This window comes from Notamacropus eugenii, chromosome 3 (genome assembly GCF_028372415.1).
Source record: "Notamacropus eugenii isolate mMacEug1 chromosome 3, mMacEug1.pri_v2, whole genome shotgun sequence".
Taxonomy (NCBI): domain Eukaryota; kingdom Metazoa; phylum Chordata; class Mammalia; order Diprotodontia; family Macropodidae; genus Notamacropus; species Notamacropus eugenii.
Window position 1 is genome coordinate 201,649,180 of NC_092874.1, and position 27,068 is coordinate 201,676,247.

General features: G+C 36.7%; 1 pseudogene; it reads left to right on the top strand.

Annotated features, from left to right (window-relative positions):
- The first annotated feature begins 12,589 nt into the window (after window positions 1-12,589).
- LOC140531350 (RNA exonuclease 4 pseudogene) lies at window positions 12,590-13,887 on the top strand (annotated as a pseudogene).
- Window positions 13,888-27,068: the final 13,181 nt, after the last annotated feature.

Genomic DNA, 27,068 nt, shown 5'->3' on the forward strand with positions numbered 1-27,068 from the left:
TCAAGGGTGAAGGTAAGGTTGCCCACTTTTAACACAGCTAAATTCTCTGTTTTAACTAATTACTCTGGCCCTACCCAACCCTTGACTCCTTGGGTCATAGGCATTGAAGGGGAAACTAGGGAATGTCTCCAGACATACCACCTCCCCAACCTAGTTGAGGACCTGTTGTTTAAATGCTCCTTCCTTACGATCTCCTCTTGCCCTACCCCCTTGTTGGGAAGGGACCTGATGGTGAAATTGGGGAGCCAGTTTTCTCTAGTCAAGCCTCCCATTTCCATTTTCCCTCTGTCTACCAGACCTCCCCATGTTCCCTTGAAAGTGTGGGAGACAGTCGGGCCAATTGTTTGAGATCAGGGAATTCCTACACCAGCTACTTCTGTCACTCCAGCCATTGTTTGCCTCCCAGACACTAAAGGGTTTCCCCACCTGGGCCAGTAACTGATCAAGCCTGAGGCCTAGGAAGGACTACAACCTTTAATTGAAAAATTCCTTAAGTATAAAATCCTTGTCCCTTGTTCATCTCCATGCAACACTGAAATCCTTCCAGGATCAAAGGTTCAAGATCTCAGGGCTATTAATGAAGATGTTATTCCAATAGTCCCCAACCCATACACTATACTAACTCAGATCCCTGGGGATTTTTGTATACCTCTTCACATAGACTCACAATTTATTTTTGCCTTTGAATGGACTCTTCCTGGGGAATCAAGTCCATGCCAGCTAACATGGACAGTCTGACCCCAGGCTTTGGGAAGGGATTTAAGAGACCTGAAACTAGCAGATAGTAGTTGAATTTAGTATGTGCACGTATTCTTATTCGTAGTCACACCCAGGAGGCTTCTTTGGTTGCAGCCAAAGAAGTCCTTAATTTCTTGGTTACTTGAGGCTATAGGGTGTCTTTGAACAAAATCTAGATAGCATGCCAGTTTGTAAAGTATCTGGGCCATGAACTCATGCCTACCTCTCATTCCTTAACCTCTGAGAGAAAAAGGACAATCCTGTCTATCCCTGTTCCAGTCACTAAGAAACAAGTTCAAGTGTTTTTAAGCATGGCTGAGTTTTGTAGAGTCTAGATTCCTAATTTTGGTTTTATTGCTGAACTCCTTTATGACTATATTCAGGGCACTGACTCACATCAGGCTAAAGCTTTTGAGATTCTGAAAACTATTTGACCGCCAACTCAACACTAGGTCTACCCAATCTAGAAAATCCTTTCACTCTGTATATTGATGAAAGGAGAAGACAGACTTTGAGAGTCTTAAGCCATACCTTAGCACCTGACCCTAGGCCAGTTGGTGTTTTTATTTACTCAAAATATGCTTTCCTTGTTTTATATGCCCATGGAGCGATCTGAAAAGAAAGGGGTTACCTGACAGAAAAAAACTCCCCTATCAAACATGTCCTTCTATGCTTTGGCCTTACCATATTCATCTTTAATTCTTTCCAGAAAAGTTGTCCTATATGGCAGGGAAATTGTCTTTTCTTTATACTCCTTTTGTTCCTGTTTGGTTCTTCTTTGCCTAACCTCTTTGCAGGCTTGTCTTTTCCATAGAGCAAGCCATCAATATCGAGATAACTGCTCAGGCTATGTACCTCCTGAACAAGACCCCTAGAAGCAGGGACAGCTCTATGCCCCTTGACAGCAGGGAGCAGTTTCAGAAGCTGAGACCTTCACCCCTTACCCCAAAAGAATTTGGGTCCCATCTCTTTCAGGGGGGAATGATGAAGGATAGTCTCTAAGAACATCCTTGAACTCTCCTTGAATCTTTGGGCTGTGTCTTGGAGCCCATAGGCTTTTCATTATCACTGTGCCCAAGTCTCTGTTGAACTCCCCACCCTTGATCCTATCAGAACCCCATTCCCCAGGCTGCTGACCACTCTCATCAAGATCCTCCCTAGATTAGATCTGTATTCACCCCAGGGTACTGGTTATTCCCATCAAAACCCCTGGACCTTCCTGATCAAGACCATCCTTGGGGTCCCAGACTACTTGGTGGCACCTACATTCTTCTCTCAGTCTTTTTCCATATTTAAGTTCCATCTCACCTCCATGAAGGCACTCAGATTCAATCTAGCTCTGACTCTGTCTAGCTGAGATTGCATCTGGCCTGCTTGTGAATACAAGCATTACAAATGCTTAGACTCCTTAAGAGTCAACCCAGTATGGCGAATCTTTAATAAACTTTGTCTTTCTTTGGTTTTAAGAAGGCTTGTGTCAAATTCATTCAAGCATGATCTGGCATGTTGGTATTTTGGGGTCCCCAGCAGCCCTCAAACCTCAATACTTCAAGGAAAAAATTGAATTATTTGGAGAGCAGAGCCAAGATGGTGGAGTAGAAAGACACACCTGCTGCAGCTCTTCCCCACAGCCCTTAAATACCTGTAAAAATGACTCCAAATAAATTCTAGAGCAGCAGAAGCCACAAAACGACAGAGTGAAAGAAATTTCCAGCCTAAGGCAGCCTGGAAGGCTGACGAGAAAGTTCTATTGCACAGGGTGTGGAGCACAGTCCATGGAGTCCAGCCCAGCCTTGACCATGCACCAGCAGGAACAGGACCAGAGCAGGCCTCACAAGGCAGAATCCCCAGCAGCAACTGCAGTTTCCAGATCCCTTAACCCATGAACGCTAAAGATAGCTTCAAAGTTCAGTGAGAAAGCTTTTTCATCTGAGTGAGAAGGGAACAGGGTCCTCTCCTACCCCCAGCTCCAGGTGGCAGCAGCAGCAGCATCCACTTTTGTAACCTTCAGCTTAAGGACCCTGGGGGAACTGAGCCACTGATCGGGTCTCAGCCCAGAGTGACAGTCCTGGAATGAGGAAGAGTGCTGGTGTGGTGGAGCTGGTGAAGGCTCTGGAAAGGAAATGCTACTTGCAGATGCTGGGTAGAAAATCTTTGGTAGCTCCCAGACCAGAGCAGAGGCCAGGAGAGGAGTTTTCTTGATTGTGCCACCTTGGAAGAACTGAGAACTTACAGGTCCCCAGAGTATACCCTCCTCTTGATAAAGGACTCAAAAGTCAAGTAACTGGCTGGGAAAATGCCCAAAAAAAGGGGGGAAAATATATAGAAAAAATATAACCTATAGAAGGTTACTTTCTTGTTGAACAGGTGTTTTCTTCCATCCTTTCAGGTGAGGAAAAACAATGCATACCATCAGAAGAAGACATGAAAGTCAAGGCTTCTGCATCCAAAACCTCCAAAATATATATGCAATGGTCTTAGGCCATGGAAGAGCTCAAAAAGGATTTTGAAAATCAAGTAAGAGAGGTGGAGGAAAAAGTGAAAAGAGAAATGAGAGTGATGCAGAAAATCATGAAAAGCAAGTCAACAGTTTGCTAAAGAAGATCTCAAAAAATGCTGAAGAAAATAACACCCTTAAAAACAGACTAACTCAAATGGCAAAAGAGGTCCAAAAAGCCAATGAGGAGAAGAAAGCTTTAAAAACCAGAGGTAGTCAAATGGAAAAGGAGGTTCAAAAGTTCGCTGAAGAAAATAGTTCTTTAAAAATTAGAATGGAGTGGATGGAAGTTAATGACTTTATGAGAAACTAAGAAATTACAAACAAAACCAGAAGAATGAAAAAATAGCGGACAATGAAATATCTCATTGGAAAAACAACTGACCTGGAAAATAAATCCAGGAGAGACAATTTAAAAATTATGGGACACCTGAAAGTCATGATCAAAAAAAGAGCCTAGGCATCATCTTTCATGAAATTATCAAGGAAAACTGTCCTGATATTATAGAACCAGAGAGTAAAATAAATATTGAAAGAATTCACCAGTCACTTCCTGAAAGACATCCAAAAAGAAAAACTCTTAGGATCATTGTAGCCAAATTCCAGAGTTCCCAAATCAAGGAGAATATTGCAAGTAGCCAGAAAGAAACAATTCAAGTATTGTGGAAATACAGTCAGGACAACACGAGATCTAGCAGCTTCTACATTAAGGGAATGAAGGGTGTGGAATATGATATTCCAGAAGTCAAAGGAACTAGGATTAAAACCAAGAATCACCTACCCAGCAAAACTGAGTATAATACTTCAGGGGAAAAAATGACCTTTCAGGGAAATAGAGGACTTTCAAGTATTCTTGACAAAAAAACCAGAGCTGAATAGAAAATTTGACTCTCAAACACAAGAATGAAAAGAAGCATGAAAAGGTAAACAGCAAAGAGAAGTCATAATGGACTTACTAAAGTTGGACTGTTTACATTCCTACATTTAAAGATAATATTTGTAACTCTTGAAACTTTTCTCAGTATTTGGGGAGTTGGAGGAATTATACATACATATATACATACAAATATATACACACACACATATTAAATATTTATACAGAGGACACAGGTGAGTTGAATAGGAAGGGATATCTAAAAAAATAAAATTAAGGTGTAAGAGAGGAATATATTGGGAGGAGAAAGGGAGAAATAGAATGGGGCAAACTATCTCTCATAAAAAAGGCAAGAAAAAGCTTTTTCAATGGAGGGGAAAAGGGGGGAGGTAAGAGGGGAAAAGTGAAGCTAATCACATTTGGCTAAAGGAGGGAATAACATGCACATTCAATTTGGTGTGAAAATCTATCTTACACTATAGAAAAATAGGGAGAAAGGGATAAGTTGGGTGAGGAGATGATAGAAGGGAGGGCAAATGGGAGGAGGGAGTAATAAGAAGTAATAACTTTAGGGGAGGCACAAGGTCAAAAGAGAGAATAGAATAAATGGGGGACGGGATAGGATGGAGGGAAATATAGTCAGTCTTACACAACATGACTCTTATGGAAGTCTTTTGCATAACTACACATGCACAGCTTATATTGAATTGCTTGCCTTCTCAGTGGGGATGGGTGGGGAGGAAGGAAGGGAGAGAAGTTGGAACTCAAAGTTTAACGAATGAATATTGAGAATTGTTTTTGCATACAACTGGGAAATAAGAAATACAGGTAATGGGGTATAGAAATCTATCTAGCCCTACAAGAAAAGAGAGAAGATGGGGATAAGGGAAGGGAGAGGTGTAATAGAAGGGAGAGCAGGTTGGAGGAAAGGGTAATCAGAATGCATGGTGTTTTGGGGTGGGAGAGGGGAGAAATGGGGAGAAAATTTGGAAAATTTTCAACCAAGAGATTACCCTTTGTCCTTTTTTCAAACATAAAATGATGAGTTCTGCATATTTAGCCCCATAAAGACAAATTACCTCCTAAAGGAGGACAGCAAGAGATGAAGTGCAATCAATAAAATAGATGGGTTTAGTAGACTCCCTATCATTAACTCCCCTTATAACCAAAGGGCTATGAGTGCAACTCATAACCTTGTGGAAATGAATGTTGAAAACTAAAAATAGATATGTTAATTTTTTAAAAATTGAATTATTTCTTTGGATTATTGAGTGTCCCCTGGTATTAGCAGTACTGTAGCTGTCAGTTGGAGTACTTCCTTATAGAATCCATGTTTCCACAGTGACTTGGGTCCCTCCCTTCTCTCAGTAACAATAGCTCAAGCCTTGGGGAAAACAGCCCTCAGGGGGTGGTGGTGAGGGAGGATTCATTCCAATTGTCTCTTAAGACCTGAGAAGCTTCACATGACCAGAAGTTTGGAGGATGTTTATTGGGGCAACCAAGATATGATAGAGTTCTTCAGTGATGTCACCCTAGTCCTGGATGTCCTTATACAATTTATTAACATCTCCGTATTATATGGGCACAGCATATGGTACCCTAGGAGTTAAGGAGACTATTAAGGGTTGCATTTCCAGTACTTTGTGAGGCCTTTCCTTAGGGAAGCTCATCCTGTAACTTAAGAGCATTCTAAAGTCCTTTCCTCCTTATCTTGAAACACCATAAAATTACATCTTCATATGGAACATCTACAGGCTGCATGAGTTTTAGCCACAATATTGCTATATAAGCTTAGCTTCCCCAGATACCTGTTGCCTTACTTGGCCCCATTTCTACAATACAGATTCGTTGCTTTAGTATCAGTAAAGCTCCTGCTGCCCAAGAGAACATCTAAGTGAATTCTTTCATACCCAAACCTGTTCTCCAGTATTCATCATATAGACTGACCATCAAACATCTTGCTCATCCCATATTTTAAAAGTCAGACCCAAAGAACCTTATCAGAAAGAGCATCATCTCACTGTTTATCTAACAAGCTGATAAACAACATATCTTCTCCCAGGGAGTGCCTATAAGTGTGGATATCCCTATTTACTCAAATAACTGATGAGTCTACACCAAATTTCACTAGTTTATCTGCTTAGGCTTTTATGGTGGTGTGATGGGAAAAATCCACAGCTAAATCATAACACCATCAGGTGAGATTCTCCTCTAAAGACAGGATCTAGTTGCACCCATAGCCCTTTGGTTATAAGGGGAGTTAATGATAAGGAGTCTACTAAACCCATCCATTTTATCGATTGCACTTCATCTCTTGCTGTCCTTCTTTAGGAGGTAATTTGTCTTTATGGGGCTAAATATGCAGAACTCATCATTTTATGTTTGAAAAAAGGACAAAGGGTAATCTCTTTGTTGAACTTCCCATTGGTTCTTCCATTTGAATTTGCTAGAACAAATCCTCTAAGCTCTCCTAAAAAAGGAATTATGAGACTGATGCAAGCTTTCAACTGGCTCCATTAGACTATGGCCTCATGAAACATCATTCTGAGGTTTCTTTAGCTTGCTGTTAAAATTTTTCCAACATCTTTCCCATTCTCTTTTTCTTCTATAGAGGAAATCAATTCCCAGGAAATAATATAAGTGGTAGAGTGGGAGCAGTAATAGTACAACCCTGAGGATTCCTTACCACCTGCTCTATTTCCCATTCATCATCACTCCTGTTCTTATTTTCCTTATTTTTATTTTCCTTTATTAAACCTTAATTTACTTATTTTCCTCTCCCTCCCTCCCTCTCTCTCTCTTTCTCTCTCTCTCTCTGTTTCTGTCTCTTTCTCTCTCTCCACACACATGACTATTATTTTTAAAATTACTTTTTATTTGTGGAATAAAACAAGCATTTCAATATTATAGTACAATAAAAAAGATGATTACACATGAAACTTCAAGTCTTCTATGTACAACTTGCTATTTCTTTCAAATATATAGCAAAATTATCATGTAAATTTCTTTTTTCTTCCATATGTACATACATATGTATGTGTACATACACACACAAATGCTTAATTTTTTTCTCTGGAGAACTTTCAGGTCAGAGATCATGCTTTATTTAGAGCTAGAAGAAAACTTAGAAATCAATTTCTCATTTTATAGATTAAAAAGCTGCAACTGAGAGGTCCAGTAATTGGTCAGGGTGATATGGCTATTGTCTTAGGAGGAATTTGAACTCAGGTCATACTGACTCCATATGAAACATTCCATTCACTCTGTCATGCTTCCCAACTACGCTAGAAATCCCCTTTTCTCCTATTACTGACAGATCCATTAGTTAGTCCTTTGCCTTCAAAGCATTAACACACCAAGACAGCCTCTGGTCCAATCCAAGATTCAAATCAAACACTGCTTTTATAGACAGAAGTAAGCATCTTCCATATAAAGGCAAAGGTATTTTGATTGGATCATGCAATCATGAGGGGATGAAATTAGTTCTCTCTCAGCTTCTCTCTAAATATTGACCGTATGCTATAAACTTATATTACATAACCTCCAATGGACCCTCACTAAGGTATCCTTTTGTACATCCTAATAAACTAACTATCCCACTCACTCCAATGCCTCTTCCAAACTTTTTTTATCCCTTTTGAAACTTCTCTTGACTCCTCATCCCCTCTTATCTAAAAAGCTAACTCACATTTCATTGAAAAAAATGAGGTCATTCACTGATTACTGATAAAGATTGTAAGTTCTTTGAGGGAAGGGACTATCTTTGCCTCTTTTTAAAAAATCTTCCTTCCTTAACACAATATCTGTCACATTTCTTAATAAATGTTTATGATTGATTGAGAGTTCTTTCTTCTCCCCTTCTGCTTATCTCAAATCACCTAGATGCCATCTCCACAATCACCTACTTCACCTCTGTCTCACATAAAGAGGTGAAAATTCTCAAAAATTCCTCTGAAAATCCCTCTACATGCACATGATCCCATTCTATTCCATTTTCTCCAGTTGATTGATTCTTCTATCATCCCCACTCTCTCACTTACCTTTGTGATGCTTACAAAGTTTGAGAGACAGTTTCTGATTAGCTAATCATTTCATTAATAATTCTAGCAATTTATTAATACAAGGGTCAGTGATACTCTCTAATGCCAAAGATCTCTCATGATTGTAGGCTCACAGTGTATATGCCCTTGGAACAGTGAATATTCCTGAGGCTGGCAATCAGCTCTGATTGGTTAATAAGTAATGAGAGAAAGAGAAAGCGAGAGAGAGAGAGAGAGAGAGAGAGAGAGAGAGAGAGAGAATATTACAATGAGAGGTGGATCTATTAACTTTGATTATGTCATTTACTTCCTAGCCTTGGACAATCTAATCTAAGAATTTATCCCTACCCAAACCTGAGTAGAATATAATGGGCAGGAATTCATCTAGAGAAGATGGTTTAGGTGGGATATATTTTGGGTAGAGGTCAGTAATGTCCTTCAAAAGCTATGTTTAGAACAAGGAAATAGGACAGGGAAAAAGCCTGGATCTCCCCAATGACTGGTTATTAATAATCATTTCCTCTCATTCCCCAATTTGATTCTATTGACAGATAGAATCTCCTTAATGAATCATTAACTGATATGACAAGCCCTTCATCAAGGATTTCTAACTATAGGGCTTATGAGGGTAAGCAATGTGAGGAGAAAAGGGGAAGATTGACTACTGCTTTGACAGAATCAAATCAGAATCCTCTTGGACAAATAGACCTTACAGACAGAAAGGTGGTAAAGGAAAAGTAAACAATTTTAAAAAATTAACCCTTTCACAGATGTTTCATCCCATATAGCCATCTGATTCTTTGGAATCATCTGATGTAGAACCTCTGGTTTGGGTTTGGTCTCAGAACAGTTTCCAACTGACTGGTTTCTCTGCTTCAGGTCACTTGTATATGTTCAGGTATAGTGTCAATGCAATATCCACAGCACCTATGGTGACCACGAATATGCCAGTGCAATTCTGAATGGCAAAATTCAACAGACTCTTCACATGGAAAACAGAATCAAAACATTTATTCAGATGCCAGAAAGCCAAATCCATCATAGTAACAAAGAAATCTATACACAGTAAAAATGCAGAGGGCACTACCATCCCCAAGCCTTCCTCTGTTAGGCTTCCTACAAACCAGCTCCCTTAAACAAGTCACAAACAAGCTCTCTTACTCACGCTAGCCAACTGCCTTTCCCATCTCTGATTGCTCTCTAACTTCCTCTCAACTCTGCTCCAGCTCTGCTTCTTCCTGCTCCACCTCTCTTGCTCCACCTCTTCTTGTTCCATGTGATTTAGAGTCATGTGACTCAGGCTTTCACGTGACTTAAGCACGTCACATGGGCCTATTAATGGATGGGGAAGATCTTTCCATTAAGAAGCAAAATCATATTAACAATAGGTAAAAATGGATTATCAATACATTAGATCACCTCTTCTCTGCTAAAAATCTCCTACAAAATTGGTCTTAACACAATTTTAAACCTGCTTTGCCAATAGTCAGGTCAAGAGACCTTATGTCTCAACTGGGAAATAAGATATACAGGTAATGAGGTATAGAACTATATCTTGCCCTGTAAGAAAATAGAGGGGATGGGGATAAGGGAAGGCAGGTGTGTGATAAAAGGGATAGCAGATGGGGGGAAAGGGTAATCAGAATACATGCGTTTTGGGGTGGACAGAGGGAAGAGATGGGGAGAAAATTTGGAACTCAAAATCTTGTGGAAATGAATGTTGAAAACTAAAAATAAATAAATAATTTCTTTTAAAAAAGAGAGACTTTATGGCTCTATTACTAGAAAATAAAATTTGGAACCTTTTAGACCAGAGAGTTTACAATTCTAGATTGGTCAGTTGTCATGTTGATATATGCAGGAAACTTGGATACAAACCAAAAATTAGAACCTAATTTTTATACTTAGCATTGTTCATTCCCCCATTAGACGGATGGTATTCTGCTAAGGAATTAATAACAGAACACTTTTTATAGGAAGAAGGAATACAAAATATGAAATACAAAAATGAATTCATTTAAAAGTTGCCAAATTAACTTCAGTTGTAACAAAGGTTCAGAGATAGGATATCTAAATACATTCTAATCACTTTCAAAACAGTACTTATCAAATAAGATATTTATAATAAAATATTTTAAACTTCTAGTCATGTTCAAGTGAATAATCTCTAGGAAAAGTGGATCTCTCTTTAAGACATTTACAAGACAGACCACAAGCCATTCTTTTGTTGAAATAAGTAATTGTGCTGCTATTCTTTTCATTAAAACAGAACTGAAACAGTTATGATAATAACCCCACTAAATAGAATTATATCGTGGTTTCCCAAGTCTTTGCATCACTGGTCTAATTATCCCTGTACTATTGTGAGAAATTAAAGGACCTTAACACAGGAATACATAACTAGTAACAGACAGAAGACAATGCCAAATACTCATTTGCTTAGCTGATTCGAATTAGAATTAAAATTCTAGGCCAAATAGCTCAAATTTTATACTGGCTTCTCACTACAGTAGCTCAGAGGTAGTTTTGCATTAACCTAAAAGAACTACTTAATTGTGTTTATACTGAGCACCTAATATGATTATAGAAATTTGCCATAAAAGAAAAATCTGTGACATACTTCTACAGTAAGGGAATAATGCTTCCCTAACTTCATGTCAATTCCAGGAAAAAGTTATATAGATAGCCAATTGCATTTGAGCCAGGCTTAAAGTCAGTCAGGTAGGATATTTTTGATTCAAGAAGAAATTTTATCCTGGAGAACTGGAGTTTGAATAATCCTACTTCAGTCCTTGCCAAGATTCATGCTCCCAACCTTTCTTATGAGAACTAACTGCACCTTCAGTTCGTAGTTGTCAACCTCATAGGGTTGCTGGCGTCATGGATCATTGATGTAACAGCATTCCATGATGATCATACCTGGAATCAGAATCAGAACAGTATCAGTTATAGTCCCATAAGATCTTAAATAGCAAGTTCTAATAATCATAATTTTGGATGTGATTCAGTTTTTAAAAATCACATTTCCTTGACAATAAGTATTGACTATAATCTCACATTGGTAACAGTAAGAGAATTCATCATGAAAAACCACAACTTATCTTGATATAACTGGTACTCATGGTAAAGAATTGCTTTTCATCCTTAGGTTCAATGTTACACAAATGATTTTGCTTTCAGATGCTCAGTGACAAACAAAAGACTTGGGGTGGGATGTGTAAATATAATAATGCTAAATTGTATACAGAGAACAAGTTATATGAAACATTGTCCATAGTAAAACATGTTCAATTATTGACCATGTTCAAATGGACATAAACATAGACTACAGCTTTTGGAATCCCTTTAAACAATGGGAACATCTTTATGGTGACTCTTAAGTAGTGTGCACACATTTCAAGTCATGCTCTACACACAGGTTCTAACCCCAGATTAAAGAACAAACACAAGTTACATTAGATTTCCCATTAAGTTAATATAAGATAGCTAGCTCATAAGTTACTACTCTCCACTACCATATCTGATTGTACTGAAATTCTATTCCTTAAAAAATAAACAAAAGAAATTCCTGACTTTAACCACACAACTTAATAGATTCATGTCTTTGTTTCACAAGCTTCTCTAAATTTCTGTCATTATATCATTCTGAAAGAATGAGATGCTGTAAGAACTGAATCTTATACATATGTATGTAAGTATTAATTTAACCCTTGCTTAAGCCATGGAATAAATATAAATTCAGATAAACAGCAAGGGCTTTCCCACTTAAAACTTATTTCAGTAATTCAGATGCCTTCATATTAGTCTAATATGCAATAGATCCAGTATTGCAATAACAAACTTTCACTGTTAGTCTACCCTGGTGATAGAAATTTGCTATGAGAGTTAGAAGCAGGGACATATTTACAATAGCATCAAAATGGGTTTTCAAGTCTTACACCCTTAAAACTTAGCCTTCCCAAGATAACTTCCCTACCTTGTTTCCAGAGATAGATAGATACTCACCAGCCTTAGATCTCACATCTCACTCCCATTGATTGCTTTCTGCTGACCTATTTCTTAAAGCACCCATTTAAGGTTGCCCCAAAGGACATAACAAACCTAAGAATGAAACTCAAAATTAAGATGCAGGATACTGAGAAAGCTTTCTCCTCAAGCAGTAAAGTCTCTCTAATCACAGTAAGATTGGACAAAATTGTTATCAATCCCATCAAATTATTGCAATAAATTAGCTTACACATAAAATTTATCAGGCCTTCTAAAAATCACACAGTTCCTTTTTTCTTTGTACTTAAACATTTATACAAAAGATTTTTTTTACTTAAATATTCCTTCTTGAAGGTATTTCTTGCTCTAATGTGAAGAGGCTGGAGAAAGGTCTCCATATCTGCAGGGCAGGACAGGGCTTCAGCTGCCTCAGGGCCATCGGATGGCACTGAGATGAAAGTGAAGGTTGAACTTGCCAAACTTTCCAAGGACCATGCTGTTTCAAGGTGGAGCTTGTCAAGAAGCCTGATGGCAAAAAAAAATTAAAGAAGAGGAAGAAATTCTGGAAAAAAACCTCAAGATGGCAACAGAAGCTTCTAAGAAACAGGAGAATAAGGATTCCTGGGTGGCAGGGGCAATGCTGCCCATCAAAATGCTTCCACAACTGGAAGGTTTTGCAAGAGTTGTTGAAACAAACAAGAAATCTACACCAAATCTAGAAAAGTCTGTTTCTGACTCTGGGGAAACCCAGAAGACAACCCAAAATCTATCACAAGAATGAAAGAAGTGTTTCTAAAAAGGAAGAACATGATGATGCAGAACTACCAAATGTGGCAGGCAAAATAGGCCAACTTTCCTCCAACACTTCTATTCCTTTAGGATCGTTGAATGACACAAAGCTTGTCCTTCATAAAAAGTGCAGTGAAACAAAAGGCACAGGTAATGGAACTGAAACCAAGAAAAGAAAAAAATGTCAGCCTTCATCAGAAAACTGGGGACATCAAGCCCGAGAAGAGGAAAGCAGAAGAATTCGTTCCTATTCCACCCACAGAATCAGACATCTGGCTTGATGACATAGATACTAAAAGGTATTGAAGCTGCCATTGCTTCTTCAAAAATAGCCAGGAAAAAAACTGGATCTGAAGGAAAGAAATCTGTCATTGGTAAAAGAAGGGGCATTTGAAGGCATGACACAAGGCATTAGCTATGGATTGTGAGGTGGTGGGAGCAGTGCCAGATGGGGAAGAAAACACCCTTTCCTGATCCTCCATTGTGAACCAGTTTGGGAAGTGTGTTTATGAACAAGTATGTTAAGCCAACAGAGAAAGGGACTGATTACCAAACAGATGTCAGTGGCATTCAGCCAGAGGACATCAAACATGGAAAAGAGCACCACGTTGTCCAAAAGGAAGTGGCAGAATTTCTTAAGGGCACGATTCTAGTTGGACGTGCCCTGCATAATGACTTACTTATAATTATAATGACAATTATATTTCTTTATCATCCCAGAAAGAAGATATGAGACATACAGAAATACAAACCTTTCAGGATACAAGTAAAGAGTGGAAGACCATCTCTGAAACTGCTCAGTGAGAAAATTCTTGGTATCAAAATACAGCAGTCAGAACACTGTTCGATTCAGGATGCCCAGGCAGCAATGAGGCTCTATGTAACCGTGAAAAAACATTGGGAAGGAACCATCAAAGACAAATATAAACTATAAAAGAGAGAAAATGACAAAGCTTAACTGAGTCCTCTTTGTCACCATTTCCGCTGCCTACTCTGCCTGTTGGCTTGTTCTTCAATTTTTGTGGTCATGTCCCCTGAAGAAACTAAGCAGTGGTCTTCCTGAGCCAAGGGAGGGGCAGGGTATTTGGTCAGTTTTCCAAACTTTCCTTGTGATTGTGTAGCCCTTGGAGTTGGCACAGATGATATATTCCCAAAGATGGTCACTTTTTGGAGAAACTTTCAAAATTGTGACAATAGAGGATGTGTGCTACTAAAGGGGAATTTGACCCTCTTTAGACATAGTAGGAGCTCATAGTTTCTTCTCTGCATTCCTTTCCTGTGTTCCAGAAATCACCGTTAATATCAGAGGCATAATTGTGAGGGGGTCTTTGTGAAGAGGTGGCCTTTTCTCTGGGCACAGAAAGTGAAGATCAGAGGCTGTTTCTGGGATTTAATGAAGCTGTGCAATTCCAGTAATCCATTTTCAAAATTAAATAATTTTTTAAAAATTATTTAATTTATTTGTTTTCAGTTTTCTACAATCACTTCGATAAATTTTAGATTTTCTCCCCCTACCTTCCTGCTCCCTCCCTAAGATGGCATGCAAAACTTATATGGGTTCTATTCATACATTCTTACTAAATGCATTTCATTCCTTAGTCATGCTTCATGGAAGAATTAAAATGAATGGGAGAAACCATGAGAAAAACCAAACCAAACCAAAACAAAACACAAGAGAAAACAGTTTGTTTCATTCTGCAACAAATTCCATAGTTCTTTCTCTGGATGTGGATGGAATTTTGCCTCGAGTCCATTGGGAATTTTTTTATCTTGCATTGCTGTGAAGGGCTGTCTACCAGAAAAATTCCTTGCACACTGTGTTTGTTGCTGTATACAAAGTTCTCCTGGTTCTACTCCTTTCACTTAGCGTCAGTTAACATATGTACTTCTAGGCTTCTCTGAAATCTTCCTGATTGTCATTTCTTATAGCAAATAGTATTCCATTACATTCATAAACCACAACTTGTTCAGCCATTCCCCAATTGATGCACATTTCCTTGATTTCCAGTTCTTGGCCACCACAAAGAGAGCCACTATAAATATTTTTGAACATGTGGGACCCTTTCCTATTTTTAAGATCTCTTTGGGATACAGTCCTAGAAGCAATATTGCTAGGTCAGAGTATGCATATTTTTGTAGCCCTTTGGGCATAGTTCCAAATTACTCTCCAGCATGGCTGGATCAGCTCACAGCTCCACCAACAATGAATTAGTGTTCCAACTCTCCCACATCTTCTCCAACATTTATCATCTTCCTGTTTTGTCATGTTAGCCAATCTGATAGGTGTGATGTGGTACCTCGGAGTTGTTTTGATTTGCATCTCTCTAATCAATAGTGATGTAGAGCATTTTTTCATATAACTATAGATAGTATTAATTTCCTCCTCTGAAAACTACCTGTTCATATTCTTTGACCATTTGTCAATTGAGGAATGACTTGTATTCTTGTGAAATGAGGCCTTTATCACAGACATTAGTTGCAAAAATTCTTTCCCAGTTTTCCGCTTCCCTCCTACTCTTGCTTGCATTGGGTTTGTTTGTGCAAAAACTTTTCAATTTAATGTAGCCAAAATTATCCATTTTGCACTTCATAATGCTCTCTATCTCTTGTTTGGTCAAAAATTTCTCTATTCTCCATAAGTCTGATAGATACACTTTTCCTTGCTCCCCTAATTTGTTTATAGTATCAATCTTTATACCTAGATCATGCATCTATTTGGACTTTATTCTCATGTATGGTGTCAGGGATTGGTCTATGCCCAGTTTTCACCACACTGTTATCCAGTTTTCCCAGCAACTTTCGTCAAACAGTGAGTTCTTATCCCAGAAGCTGGGGTCCTTGGGTTTATCAAACAGTAGATTGTTGTATTCATTAACTACTGTGTCTTAAGTACCTAACCTATTTCACTGGTCTACCCCTCTACTTATTATCCAGTACCGACTGGTTTGGATGATGCCTATTTTATAACACAATTTGAGATCTGGTAGGGCTAGGCCCCTTCCCCTTGCATTTCTTTTCATTAGTTTCCTTGATATTCTGAATCTTTTGTTCTTCCAGATGAACTTTGATATTATTTTTTCTAGCTCTAGAAAATGATGTCTTGGTAGTTCTATTGATATGGTACCGAATAATTTAGGTAGAATTGTCAGTTTTCTGATATTAGCTCAACCTACCCCCAAGCACTTGATATTTTTCTACTTACTTAGGTCTGACTTTATTTGTGCAAGAAGTGTTTTGCAATTGTGTTCAGATAGTCCCTGGATTTGTTTTGGCAGGTAGACTCAGATATTTTATAGTGTTTACTATAGCTTTAAATGGGATTTCTCTTTCTATCTCTTGCTGTTGGACTTTTTTTGTAACATATAGAAATGCAGATGATATATGTGTGTTTATTTTACAACTTTGCCAGCGTTGTTTATTATTTCAAGTAGTTTTTTACTTGATTGTCTGGGATTCTCTAAGTATATCATGTCATCTGCAAAGTGTGATAACTTAGTTTCTTCTTTGCCTATTTTAATTCTTTCAATTTCTTTTTCTTCTCTTATTGCTAAAGCTAACATTTCTAATGCCATATTGAATAACAGTGGTGATAACAGACATACTTTTTTCACCCCTGATCTTATTGGAAATGCATCTAGCTTGTTCCCGTTACATATAATGCTTGCTGATGGTCTTAGGTAAATATTGCTTATTATTTTATTGAAGGCTCCATTTATTCATATGCTCTCCAGTGTTTTCAATAGAAATGGGGGTTGTATTTTGCCAAAAGCTTTTTCTACATCTATTGAGATAATCATATGGTTTCTGTCAGTTTTCTTGTTGACATGATCAATAATGTTGATAGTTCTTCTAATACTGAATCAGCTCTGCATTCCTGGTATAAATTCTACCTGATCATAATGTATTATTCTCATGATCAGTTGATGTATTCTTTTTGCTAATGTCTTATTTAAAATTTTTGCATCTATATTCATTAGAGAAATTGGTCTATAATTTTCTTTTTTCTCTGTTTTGGCTCTTCCTGGTTTAGGTATCAGAACTATATTTGAATCATAAAAAGAATTTGGTAGGACTCCTTGTTTGGCTGTTTTCCCAAATAGTCTACATAGTATTGCAAATAACTTTAATTATCTTTAAATGTTTGATAAAATTCACTTGCAAATCCATCTGGCCATGGAAATTTTTTTCCTAGCAAGTTCATTGATGGCTTGTTCAATTTCTTTTTCTGAGATGAAGTTATTTAAGTATTCAACTTTCTCTTCTGTTAATCTGGGTAGTTTATATATTTTTAAAATATTCATTCATCTCACTTAGATTGTCAAATTTATGGGCATACAGTTGGTCAAAGTAATTTCTAATTATAGTTTTAATTTCCTTCTCATTGAAGGTGAGTTCACCCTTTTCAGTTTTGATAGTGGTAATTTGGTTTTCTTTTTTAAATCAAATTGACCAAAGATTTATCGATTTTATTGGTTTTTTCATAAAATCAACTCTTAGTTTTATTTATAAGTTCAATAGCTTTCTTTATTTCAATTTTATTAATCTCTCCTTTGGTTTTCAGTATTTTTAATTTGGTATTTACTTGGGAATTTTCAATTTGTTCTTTTTCTAGCTTTCTTAGCTGCATACCCAGTTCACTGATTTCCTCTTTCTCTTATTCATGTAGGCATTCAATGACATAAAACTTCCCCTAAGAACTTCTTTTTCAGCATCCCATACATTTTGGTAGGTTGTCTCATTATTGTCATTCTCTTGAATGAAGATATTGCTTCTATGATTTATTGTTTAATCCATTCATTCTTTAGGATTAGATTATTTAGTTTCCAATTAATTTTTGATCCATCTTTCCATGACCTTTTATTACATATAACTTTTATTGCATTATGATCTGAGAAGGATGCATTGAGAGTCTCTGCCTTTCTGCACTGGATTGTGAGGTTTTTATGTCCTAATACATAGTCAATTTTTGTATATGTGCCATGTACCACTGAGAAAAAGATTTATTCCTTTCTATCTCCATTCACTTTTCCAGAATTTTATTCACCTCCTTAACTTCTTTCTTATTTATTTTGAAGTTAGATTTATCAAGTTCAGAGAGTATAGTTTTGCTTTCTATTTTTTTTCCAGTAACTCCCTTAACATCTCCTTAGGATTTTGATACTATATCACTTGGTACATATATGTTTAGTAATGATATTGCTTCATTGTCTGTTTTTTTTTTAGCAGGATATAGTTTCCTTCCTTATCTCTTTTCATTAGATCAATTTTGCTTTTGCTTTGTCTGAGATTAAGATTGTTACTCCTGCTTTTTTTACATCAGCTGAAGCATAATATATTCTGCTCCAATCTTTTACCTTTACCCTATGTGTATCCCTCTGATCCAAATGGGTTTCTTGTAAACAATATATTGTTGGATTATGGTTTTTAATCCATTCTGCTATCCACCTCCATTTTATGGGAGAGTTCATCCCATTCATATTCACAGTTATGATTACTGTGTCTTTCCCTCCATCCTATTTCCCCCTGTTTATGCTTTTAGTTCTCCCTTTTCCTTTCCCCTCCATGATGGAGTTTTAATTTTTGACCACCTTCTCCCTCAGTATTCTCTCCCTTCTTTCAGCCCTCCTCCTTTTTACTCCCCTTTCCCCTCCTGCTGCCTATAGAGCTAGTTAGATTTCTATGCTTAACTGAGTTTATTGTTCTTTCCTTGAATCAAATCAAATGAGAGTAAATCTCAGACAGTGCTCATCTCCCTCTCCTCTTTCCCTTTACTGTAAAATGTTTTTTTGCTTCTTGTAATTTACCTTTTTCTGCCTCCTCCTTTTCACATCTCCCATTACAACTTCACACCCTTAAATCTCATTTATCATCACATTGCTTAATTTATACCCACTCCCTTTATCTATTTATATCCCTTTTAAATATTATAGTCAATATACAATTCTCAAGATACACAAATATTGTCTTCCCTCATAGGGATGTAAACAGTTTGCCCATATTGAATAACAAGTTTTTGTTTTCCCATATTTACCTTTTAATGCCTCTCTTGAAACTTGTTTTTATAGATCAAATTTTCTGTTGAGCTCTGACTTTTTCATCAGGAAGGTTTGGAAATCCCTTATTTCATTGAATGTCCATCTCCTTGCCTGAAATATTATGCTGAATTTTGCTGGGTAATTGATTCTTGGTTATAGTCCCAGATCCTTTGCCTTACAGAATATCATATAACAATCCTTCTGATCTTTTAATGTAGAAGCTGTGAGGTCCTGTGTGATCCTGACTGTAGTTTCTCAATATTTGAACTGATTCTTTCTGGTTGCTTGCAGTATTCTCTCCTTCACTTGATAGTTCAGGAATTTAGCAATGATATTCCTTGGTGTTTGCAGGTTGGGATTCCTTTCAGGAGATGATCAGTGGATTCTTTTGATGACTATTTCCCTCTGGATCTAGGACCTCTGGGAAGTTTTCCTTGATCATTTTTTGAAAGATATTGTCCAGGCTCTTTTTTTCATCATGACTTTCCAATAGGCCAATAGTTGTTAGATTTTCTCTTCTTGATCTATTTTCCAGGTCAGTTGTTTTTCCAATGAGATATTTTACATTTTCTTCTATTTTTTCATTCTTTAGATTCTGTTTGACTGATTCTTGATGTCTCATAGAGTCATTAGCTTCTACTTGCCCAATTCTAATTTTTAATAGATTGTTTTCTTCAGTTAACTTTTGCAGCTCCTTTTCCATTTGTCCAATTGTTCCTGTGAAGGAGTTATTCTCTCCCATTAGGTTTTGCACTTCCTTTTCTATGTTTCCAATTTTCCTTTCTAAGGAGCTGTTCTCTTCAATGAATTTTTTTCATATTTTTAAAATCATTGGCCAATTTTTCTTCTACTTCTCTAACTTGGCTTTTAAAATACTTCTTGAACTCTTCCAAGAATGCTCTTTCAGCTTGAGATCAGTTCATATTCCCTTCTGAAGTTTCAGATGAGAGTATAGTGTCAATGCTGACCTCTTCAGTATTTGTATTTTGGTCCCTGTGCCTATAGTAAGCTTCTGTGGTCTTTTTTTTTTCTAGTTTGCTTTCTGCTCATGATGATCACCCTTTTCTTGGCTTTTAGAGTGGATCTCTGCTTCTGGGGCACAGGGGGCTCAGTCCCATGGTTCTTGTACTTAGAACTTGAGGCTTTGTGTATTGTGACCTCTGGTTCTTTCAGCTAGAAGCTAAAATGCTGCAGCTTATCTGGTGCTAAGTTGGCTGGTATGCCAAAGCAGAAGCCAGATGAAATCTTTCTGAATTTCCCTGGAGCTCTCTGAACTGTGTGAGGTGTTGGGCAGGAGTGGTCTGGCAACAAGGAGTCTCCTTTCCTTAGTTAGTGCACAGGCAGACTCAGCGATTGGTGAACCTCATCTGTGATAGTGTCTTCCCAATTCCCTTGGCTGTGCTGAGGGATGCCTGGGGTCCTGGTGTTGGCACTTAGGGGTTCCACCCCCCTGGTGCTCAGGATCTCCTCCTGGTTTGCTGAAGTGGGACTGTCTGGAACAGTTCTGGTCCTGTACTGGTCACCTTCAGCTACAGCAACAGGGACCTCACTTTGCAATTTCTTCAGCTCACGGGCTAAGAGATTGTTTACCTTTTCAGGGTATTCCACTATTTCAGGATTTTTTCTGGGGAAATATTCTCTGAGTTTTTCAAGATCAACAAGGGGAGATGGATAGCATTTACAGATCACTCTGCCATATTGGCTCCTGAAAGTCCAAATATGTGACTTACAGACATTTAATCTGTGGGGTGATAGTCTCAGCAGCAGTTGTTGCTCTTACCTGGGTTCTGTGCTTCTCTCTCACTCACTTCCACTGGACTCCCATCGTGGGCTGACGTGTTTGAGAATCTGTACTGCTTCAGACTGCCAGGTGATTCTTGCTCCTATTGGGTTCTGCCACAATAAAATTTGTTCAGATTCCCTTTTTAGAGGTATCTTAAGGAGTTTGTCCTACAGCTTAGGTGAGTACTTGCTCTCACTCTGCCATCTTGGCTCCACCCCCTCAAAATTAAATAGTTTCATCAGCAAAAGAAAAAGTATTTCCCTTTCTTAAAAACAGCTTAAAATTTATCCTGATGTTGAAAGGCAATCATTAGAATCTAATGAAGTAGATTAGTTGGAAACTTCTAAATTTACAGATATCTCTTAAGCAACTTTAAAGCAAAAATAGATCCTTAAAATTGCAATTTATCAAAACCAAGTTGGTGTACAATATCTTTAGGTATCATACATAAATTCCAAAAGTATCACAATAAAATAAATTCCTAATTACCAAAAATTCTTACTTATCACCTTCCCGCCCAATCAAAAAGTGTTTGCAATGGAGAGGAGATTCACTTTTTCTAAGTGAAGCAGTACCAAAAAAAAATTACTCAATTAGCCTTATCAAAATAACAAAATTTACCAGGTCTTTAAAAATGTACTCAATATCTTTTTCTTCCTTTTACCTTATCCTTGAGTATAAACTCATCTTGGCATACAATATATAACTAGAAATCAAGAAAATAATTACATTCTTGACTCCCACATAGATGGAATATGTGATAGTTCACTCAAACCCTTAGAAAAATAGTACTGATCATTTGCTCTAAACCTCCAAATTAACTTATATATGTATTATGTTGGATGAAGCTCACATTACATCACAAACAGACTTGAAAATTATGCCTCCATTTTGTGCATTGAGTGTTTGTATCCCATTTATTCAGTAGGAATTCCACAACACAGCAAGCTCTTGCACGGGTTGATAAGAATTTTTGACTGGATGGTTCCAAGAATCCTTATAAATTTATAAAGGAGATTTTACAAGGCATTTTCTTTGTACCTTTCCCCACACATTAATCAATTATCAATCTTACTTTTTAAAGTGTCTTTCTAAATATTTGACAGGTTTTAACATTATAACATTAACTCTAAATAACTTAGTTAACAATCTTATTATTTTCATAAGTGATAGCTAAACAATTTTATATTGAAATTTCCTCTAAAATATAGGTAAAACTGGAATTTTTAAGTTCTTGATTACTGTACTTCAGATAAAATGACCTAATAGCTTTCTAAGCCCATTAACACTGTTTTTAGCAGTAAAATCCTTATTTTAACAATAGCCAGATTATAAGAGAAGTTGCTTTTCTTTTCTTTTTTTGATCTCTCTGATTTGGAGAAATGTACCAATAATAAGATTCTCTCCTAAACACATTTTGGGAAGGTAGAGGAGAAAAATCCCTTCAGACAGACTCTTTCTCTTTTTCTCTCTCCCTTTTTCTTTCTCCAACTGAGTCTTTCTCTTTTTTAAAATAGTATTTTATCTATTACATGTCAAGACAATTCTTAGCAATCAATTTTTACAAGTTTTGAGTTCCAAATTCTTTTCCCTCCCTCCACTCTTCTCCTCCCCTCTTCTGAAAATGTTAGGCAGTTTAATATAAGTTATACATGTGCTACCATGTAAAACATATTTCCATATCAGTCAGAGTTGTGAAAGAAGAAACAAATAAAAAGGGAAAAAATGAGAAAGGATAAAGTAAGTAAAAAAAAGTTTTGATCAGTTCTTCATCTGCATGTGGATATCATTTTCTTTCCTGAGTCCTTTGCATGTACCCCTAATGATTGTGTTGCTGAGAAGAGCTGAGGAGTTATTCATAATTGATCATCACACAATGCTGATGATACTGTGTATGCTTTCCTGGTTCTGCTCATTTCACTTTGCATCAGTTGGTACAAGTCTTTCCAGGTTTTTCTGAAATCTGCCTGTTCAAGAAGTTGCTTTCCTAACAATATAGCTGATAAGATAATAAGAGAATATAGAAGCATAACAATGCCACAAACAATATTATGTACTTAAAACTTGAAATAAAACCCATTACCAATCAAGTGACCTCAATTCAGTTGAATGTGTATCCAAATTATTTACACAGAAAATCTTTCCTATCACCATTGACACTGTATATTGATCACATCTGAAAGTCTATATAAAGTTATCAACTATGAATCAATTATATCTAATTAAAGAAATAACAGAAGAAGGTGGAGAGAAACCAAGAAGTTGCCTGAGTTCTCCTCAGCTTCTTTCAGAAACAACCTTAAAATCAAGCCTCTAAAATTGAATTTTAGAGTGACAGAATTCACAAAAAGACAGAGTGAAACAACTTTCCATCCCAAGAGAAGTTAGAAAAATTTCAAAAACCATCTATCTCTCTTGAGTAAAAGGGAAGTACAGTCCAGCCCAGGTGGTGGGCAAGCCAGTGGGAGGCTCTACGCCACAGCACAGATCAGCAACTGAGGTACCACAACACTGGCTCAACAGGAAAGCAGCAGAGTAGACCAGTTGTAAGGCCTCCAGTCTCAGTGTAACAGGCAAATACTAGCTCTAGAACCCAGGTCTCAAGAGGTATAACTAGGTTGGGTCACCCCAGCATAGTGGACAAGCCATCAGCACCTCACAGCCCAGAGGAGAAAACCAATGATAAGACCCCTGAACCCCAGCACAAGTAGCTTAGGACAGTGCCCCCTGTGCCCAAGGACAAGAGTTCATCTTTAAAAAATGAGCAAAACCCATAAAACAGCCCTGACCATAGAAAGCTACTCTGGCAACAGGGAAGATACAAACAAAAACGCAAAAGAAGACAACAATGACAAAATGCCTACTTGGGAAACCTCAAAGAGGAATACGAATTAATCTCAAAGCCAAAAGGCCTTCTTAGAAGAGGTCAAATAGGATTTTAAAATTCAAATAAAAGAGGTAGAAGAAAAATTGGAAGAAGAAATGAGAGATATACAAGAGAGAATCAACAACTTGGAAAAATGAGAACAAAAACTAAGTGGAAAAAAAAATTCCTTAAAAAATACAATTGGCCACATAGGGGAAACAATCCACTGAAGAAAGCAAGTCCTTTAAAAGTAAAATTGACAAAATGGAAAAGGAGATATAAAAGCCAACCAAAGAAAATAATTCCTTAAAAATTAGAATTGGGCAAGTGGAAACTATTGACTCTATGAGGCATCAAGAATCAGTCAAACAACATCAAAAGAATGAAAAAACAGAAGGAAATGTAAAATATATCACTGGAAAAACAACTGACCTGGAAAATAAATCCAGGAGACATAATTTAAGAATAATTGGACTACCTCAAGACCATGATTAAAAAAAAAGAGCCTGGACAGCATCTTTCAAGAAATTATCAAGGAAAACTGCTCTCATGTACTAGAACCAGGAGGTAAAATAGTCATTGAAAGAATACACTGTTCACATCTTGAAAGAGATCCCAAAATGAAAAGTCCAAAGAAGAGTATAGTCAAGTTCCAGAATTTGAGGTCAAAGAGAAAATACTGCAAGCAGGCAGAAAGAAACAATTCAAATATCAAGGAGCTATCAGGAATACACAGGACTTAGCAGCTTCTACATTAAAGGACCAGAAAGTTTTGATTACCATATTCCAGAAGGCAAAGGAATTTAGATTACAACCAAGAATCAACCATCCAGCAAAATTGGACATAATGTTTTAGGGGAAAAGATGGACATTCAGTTAAATGTGGGACTTTCAAACTTTCCTGGTGAAAAGACCAGAGCTGAACAGAAAAGTAAATCTTCAAATATAAGACTCAATATAAACATAAAAAGGCAAACAGGTAAGAAAAAACAAAACAAAACATGTTATTCAATAAGGTTAAACTGTTTACATCCCATCATGAGAAGATGATACTTGTAACTCTTGAGAATTATATCTCTATTAGGGCAGTCACATAAACAGGAGGTGTGGGATGAAGATGACTTTGATGTGATGATATAAAACAATTATGGGGTAAAAAAGGATTATATTGGGGAAAGGGGGAGGCAGAATAGGGTAAATTATATCACATGAAGAGGTACAAAAGACCTATTATAATAGAGGGAAAGAAGGGAGAGGGTGACCATTGTTTGATCCTTACTCTTATTAGATTTGTTTCAAAGAGAGAATAACATACATAATAAGTTGGGTAGAGAAATCTAAGGGGAAAGAAAATGGAAGGGGAGCTGATAGAATGGCTAACAGAAGTAGAAGGGGGGAAGGGGAAAGAAAAGTGGGGAGGTTGATAGAAGGGAAGGAAGATTGAGAGAGGTGGTAGTCAGAAGGAAATCCTGGTGAGGAGGGACAGCATGAAAGGAGAGAGAAAAGTATAAAGAGGAGGGGAAATAGGATGGAGGGAAATACACAGTAATCATAACTGTGAATGTGAATGGGATGAACTCTCTGTAAAAAGGAAGAAGATTGCAGAGTGGATCAAAAACTAGCATTCTACAATATATTGTTTACAAGAAACACATATGAAGCAAAGTACACATGGAGACATGGAGTAAAGGTGAAATGGTGGAGCAGAATATATTATGCTTCAACAGAAGTAAAAAAAAAATACAGGGGTAGCAATCCTGATCTCAGACAAAACAAAAGCAAAAATAGATCTAATTAAAGTAGCCAGGAAAAGGAGCTACATTTTGCTAAAAGGTGCCATAAAAATGAAGTAATATCAATACTAAACATACATGCACCAAATGAATTCTTAGAGAAGTTAAGTGGAGTTCCAGGAAGAAATAGATAGCAAAATTATGCTAGTAGGAGACCTCAATCTCTGCCTCTCAGAATTAGATAAATCTAACCAAAAAATAAATAAAAAAGAAATTAAGGAGGTGAATAGAGTTTTAGAAAAGTTAATATGATAAACCTTTGGAGAAGGAATATAAAGGAATATACCTTTTTCTCAGTGATGCATGACATCAACACTAAAAGTAACCATATATTAGGGCATTAAAACCTCACAATCAAATGCAAAAAAAGCATAAATATTTAATGCATCCATTTCAGATCATGATGCAACAATAACCATGATATGCCAAAAATGGATTGGAAACTAAATAATATAATCTTTAGGAATGAGTGTGTCAAATAACAAATCATAGAAACAATAATTTTATCAAAGATAATAACAATAATGAGACAACATACTAAAACTTCTGGGAGGCAGTCAAAACAGAACTTAGGAGAAAATTTATATCTCTAATGCTTACATGAATAAAATAGAGAAAGAGGATTGAGCACTCAACTAAAAAAAGCTTGAAAAATAAGAAATTCAAAATTTCCTATTAAATGCCAGATTACAAATTCTGAAAATCAAAGGAGAGATTAATAAAATTGAAGTTAAGAAAAACATTGAAGTAATAAATAAAACTAAGACCTGGTTTTATGAAAAAAAAAAAACCCAAACCAACAAAATAGATGAAACTTTGGTTAGTTTGATTTTTAAGAAAAAGAAAGAAGAAATCAAATTACCAGGATCAAAAATATAAAAGGTGAATTCCTCACCAATGAAGAAGAAATTAAAGCAGTAATTAGGAGTTACTTTGCTTAACTGTATGACAATAAATTTTACAATCTAAATGAAATGGATGAATATTTGTAAAAAATAAAAATTATTCAGAGTAACAGAAGAAACAAAATACTTAAATAACTTCTCCATTTTAGAAAAAAAATTTGAACAAACCATCAAAGTACTTCCTAAGAAAAAGTGTTCAGGGTCAAATGGATTTACAAGTGAATTCTACCAAACATCTAAAGAACAATTAATTCCAATACCATATAAACAATTTGGAAAAAAAATATACGAAGTAGGAATCTTACCAAATTCTTTTTTATAATATAAATATGGTGCTGATACCTAAACTGGGAGGAGCCAAAACAGAGAAAGAAAATTATAGACCAATTTCCCTTGTGAATATTGATGCAAAAATTTTAAATAAAACATTAGCAAAGACATTACAGCAATTTATCACCAGGATACTATACTATGACCAGGTGGTATTTTACTACGAATGTAGGGCTGGTTCATTATTAGGTCAACTATTAGTGCAATTGACCGTATTAATAACAAAAACAAATCATATGATTAGTTCAATAGATGCAAAAAAAGCTTTTGACAAAATTTAGCACCTATTCCTCAGAAAAACACTAGGAAGCATAGTGGAGTTTTTGTTAAATGGAGTTTTTGTTAAAATGATAAGCAGCGTCTATGTAAAACCATCAGCAAGCATTAAATGTAATAGGGATAAGATAGATGCCTTCCAAATAAGACCAGGG